Below are 4,937 nucleotides of genomic sequence, written 5' to 3'. Positions count from 1 at the left end.
TAAAACTTATTTTCCTGAAGAAAGGGACATCCATCCTTGAATTTCTCTACACTGCACCTTGTTTTGAGATGGCAAAATATTTCTTTTGATTGTCACTGTGTAGTACTCTAAGGCAAGCCTAATAGCTCTTTATGGTCATAAATTCCAGGAAAAGTTATCCTTTTTTAAAAGGAGAAGGTACATGGTAGAGTCTGGTGATATGTCTCGATGGAAGCATAAGCCTCCCAGAAAAGGTCACAACTCCTTAGATACAGTAGACACAGCCAAGAGATATGAAAAAGCAGAAGGAAAAGTAGTCATGGTTATAATGGCTCACACAATTGTTTATCCAGGGGTCAATGATGATCTATCTTCAGCACACACCTATTACAGATGCTGCAGGTGTGTGTCTGAGCTGGCTTAGGGTAAATGCACTTTTTAGAGATGAAGACAGTAGCAATGTCATTCCTGCCCTGGGATGGGTATCCAGGAGGAACGGTGAAGGCCTGGTATTAATGGAGGATGATGAGGATTAGATTCCAGTTACTATAGAAGAAATGCCAGCAGAGCCATGATGTTGAATAGGTTCGGTCGATGAGGGGCAGAACATACAGATAAGCAATGGCCATGATGGAACCAATCAGCATGATCACCAGCACCACAAACACCACTCCAAACTAGCAGATCATACTGTCCCCCAGCCAGTAGATAGGATCAGAGGCAGCCTGTATGCCAGTGTCACTGACCCCAAAGGACTTGTAGAGCAGGGATTGCAGGCAAACCTTGCCATAACGCCAGCGCTGTGCCAGGCCCTGGAGCAGAGGCGGGCATTGATGCTGGTAGCCCAGGAGTAGGAGGAGAAGCAGGCAGAGGCAGGCTGGGCCCAATAGAAGATTTTGCTTGCCCCACATGGTTCCTGACTCATAGAAGTATTCCATAAATATTTGCTGAATGTATGACCTGGAGAGATGCAGAACAAGAAAGGCTGGCAGCTCTACAGAAGCCAGCAAAGATACTCTCGCCAATGTGATAACACCGAAGTATTTGCTGTGCTCATTCTTTCTGCCTCCTGCCAGCTTCTCGATGAGCTGGATTAGGGCCAGTCTCTCTGTGAGCCACTCACTGCCTCACCTTTAAGCTCAGGACCCAGGCTTGGCAGAGCTAAGGCTGATCTAACATTGCTCTCAGCCCGCAGAGGTAGCCAGCAGAACGGAATCCACTGCCCCACTCCATATATTTATGTTTCTTCAAATGTTACTCTGAATATTTCTCCCTTTCATGGTTTCGTCTCTTTTCAGAAGCAACTAAAGGTATATTACTTATATCAATTGAACATTTTTTCCTTTCTCTCTTCCAACACACACACATACACACACATACACGCACACACATCTATTTACTAAATAACTGTATTATAATACTATAAAATAGATGCGTACAGTTGGTATATGCACACTTACATGTTCCTCTCACTTGATCTTAAATACACACATATGCATATATGTGCAAGTATATGTATATATCCTATGTCACATCTGGACTGATATAGCAGGCAGATGGTAATTTTTAGGAGAATTAGCATCAGTTGTCCCAAATATGCTGGTAACTCCAGTAGAAAATAATGCAAGACAGTCATAGCTTAGAAAGCTCAGATTCTGCTTTTATAAAAAAAGGAAAAGTGGTAAATTATAAGAACTTAATGAGTTATAACTTAATTATGACTATTTTTGTAAATATTTTCAGTACTTTTAGAGGAAATTTACAAAGAATTTTATTCTTGACATTATAAAGACCTATTTGCTGAATTAATTCACTGTGCAAAGCATGCTTGAAGTCATATTTAATTTAACAATGTCCATTCTTTTGTGAAATTTATGTTCTTTACATAGTAAAAAAGAAAAAACAAGTAAATATTTTTAAAAGATAATTTTGATAATCATAAATAAGAAAATATGAAAATGTAGCAAGTTTTATTTGTACATGCTTGTATTAATGTTTAGGACAAGGATATTGTGTTATTCATATTGTGACTTATGTATCTCTGGCTTTATTTTGAGTTGATATACACTAAAGTTAAGGAGAGTGTGGAATATCAGTCCAAGGCATTATAAGCTATTGCCATTGACTTTGGTTGCCTCCAAGAAGGTATATTCTTATTGATGAAGACACCATGTACTCAGATAAATTACATATAGGTACATAAATTAATGATAAAAGAAGCCACAAATTTGAAAAAGAACATGTAAGGGTATATGGAAGCAATTGGAGGGGAAATACAGAAAGCAGAAGGGAGAAATGGCATAATTATTTCATAATATCAACATAAAAGAAATATTTGTAAAAAAAACAAAACAGCATAAATTCTTTATTTACAATCATACAAATGGTCTTTGTTTACATCAAAAACTTGAAGAACCCCTATCTAATTTTATTCTCAGAACTAGAACAAACTTAGAAAGAAATATACCCAAACCCACACCCAGAAATCTCCTTCTTAAACCAGTGTATGGGAAGGCATGACTTTTGAATTCAGACTAGCCTGCCAGGGTCTCCATGAGGAGCACTATTATATGTGGATTGTGACAACCCAAGACTTGAAATCACATCAAAGAGATCACATCTGTGGCTCATGCATTTGTGGCAGCAGTAAAAAGAGAAGGGATCTGTTTCAAATGTGGAGGGATAGGACATTGGAGAAATGAATGCCCACAGAATTCCCTCCACACAACAGATCTTAATCTCCCTAAAACATTGCCTTCCATTGCAGGAATGGTTTCCACTGGAAAGGATAGTGTACCTCCATATATGATGAGGACAGTAAGCCACTGGAACCTTTAAACTTCAGAGGGGACAGTCCTCAGCTATGACAGTAAGAGGGACAGCTACTCCCATAGAAGCCTTATGGGTGTCTAGCATCTCTGAAGGCTCCCACCCCAAATTAATCATTATTAACCTTTAAAATAGATAATAAGCCATTCAAGCACCTTATTGATACTGGAACAGACAAGACACTTTTATGACAAGAGATCCCATACAACTGGCAGTAGATCCCTGGAATCCAGCTCCTATGCCTAGGTGGTACTTCTCATACATTTATTATCAAACAAGCCTACAGCTGGGAGGACTCCGATGGAGCAAGTGGTCTCATATTCCCACTGGTAATTCAATATTCTAGGCGGAGATATCTTACAAGGCCTAGAGGTAATGCTTACTACCAATTCAGAAAGAGACCATATCGAGATAGAGGACATTACCTATAAAGAAGGTTATACCAAAGGAAACCCTAAAATCACTCTTCCAAGTCACCACCAATTCTAGGGGCCACTGTTAGATTGATACTCCCTGCCTTGATTGGCTCGCCAATAAGCCATCTGGGTTGCACACTGTTGTCTATCAAGGGAGAAGCTTAAAATTCTTACACAGCTAATAGAAAAACAACTTCTACTATAGCACATCTGCCCCTCCCACAGCCGTTGGAATACCCCTGAGATATCTATGGAGATGGTTACAAGATTTGAGGGCAATTAACAAAACCATGTGAATCTGGGGCTCTCCCCAAAGGTGACTGCCCCATATCTCATCCAATGTTCCCCTACTAGCAATAGACATAAAAGATTGCTTGTTTCCCATGAATCTCAACGCCTGAGACTACAAAAGGTTTGCATTCTCAGTACACACACACACACACACACACACACACACACACACACACACACACACACATTAAACAATTCTGGCCTAGCCTTTTTATATGAGTAGACTGTGCTCCGAAAGGGAATGGCTAACTGTCCAACCATTTGTCAGGGTGTTGTACCCACTACATTAAAACCTTATTTAGATAAAGGATTCAATATATACCACTTTATGGATGGTATCTTAATATGGAGAGACTCTCCTACCTCTGCTCCCAACTTAAAAGACCAGTCAATATATTCCCTATATGCCCGAAGATTCAAAATAGCCCCTCAAAAAATCCAAGTTATTCTGCCCATTGTAATTTTAATAACAGAGATCTCCCTTACCTTTTTTTTATGTTTATTAACTTGAGTATTTCTTATTTACATTTCGATTGTCATTCCCTTTCCCTGTTACCAGGCCAACATCCCCCTAACACCTCCCCCCTTCTCTATGGGTGTTCCCCTCCCAGTCCTCCCCCCATTACCGCCCTCCCCCCAACAATCACGTTCACTGGGGGTTCAGTCTTGGCAGGACCAAAGGTCTCCCCTTCCACCAGTGCTTTTACTAGGCTATTCATTGCTACCTATGAGGTTGGAGCCCAGGGTCAGTCCATGTATAGACTTTGGGTAGTGGCTTAGTCCCTGGAAGCTCTGGTTGGTTGGCATTGCTGTTCATATGGGGTCAATCCCCTTCAAGCTTCTTCGGTCCTTTCTCAGATTCCTTCAACAGGGGTCCCGTTCTCAGTTCAGTGGTTTAATTATGGCATTCGCCTATGTATTTGCTGTATTCTGCTGTGTCTCCAGGACAGATCTACATCCGGTTCTTGTTGGCCTGCACTTCTTTGCTTCATCCATCTTATCTTGTTTGGTGGCTCTATATGTATATGAAGTATTTGCATTTTGGTCATCCTTCTTGAGTTTCATGTGTTCTGTGCATCTAGGGAAATTCGAGTATTTGGGCTAATATCCATTTATCAATGAGTGCATACCATGTGTGTTTTTCTGTGATTGGGTTAGCTCACTCAGGATGATATTTTCCAGTTCCAACCATTTGCCTACAAATTTCATAAAGTCATTGTTTTTGATAGCTGAGTAATGTTCCATTGTGTAGATGTACCACATTTTCTGTATCCATTCCTCTGTTGAAGGGCATCTGGGTTCTTTCCAGCTTCTGGCTATTATAAATAAGGCTGCTATGAACATAGTGGAGCATGTATCTTTGTTATAAGATGGGACATCATTTGGGTATATGCCCAAGAGAGGTATAGCTGGGTCCTCAGG

At 40.4% G+C, this 4,937-nt stretch overlaps 1 pseudogene; it reads right to left on the bottom strand.

Annotated features, from left to right (window-relative positions):
• Positions 1 to 335: 335 nt before the first annotated feature.
• Zdhhc16-ps1 (zinc finger DHHC-type palmitoyltransferase 16, pseudogene 1) lies at positions 336 to 890 on the bottom strand (annotated as a pseudogene).
• Positions 891 to 4,937: the final 4,047 nt, after the last annotated feature.

The sequence above is a fragment of the Rattus norvegicus genome, chromosome X (assembly GCF_036323735.1).
Source record: "Rattus norvegicus strain BN/NHsdMcwi chromosome X, GRCr8, whole genome shotgun sequence".
NCBI lineage: Eukaryota > Metazoa > Chordata > Mammalia > Rodentia > Muridae > Rattus > Rattus norvegicus.
This window is presented reverse-complemented; position numbering and strand designations above follow the sequence as displayed.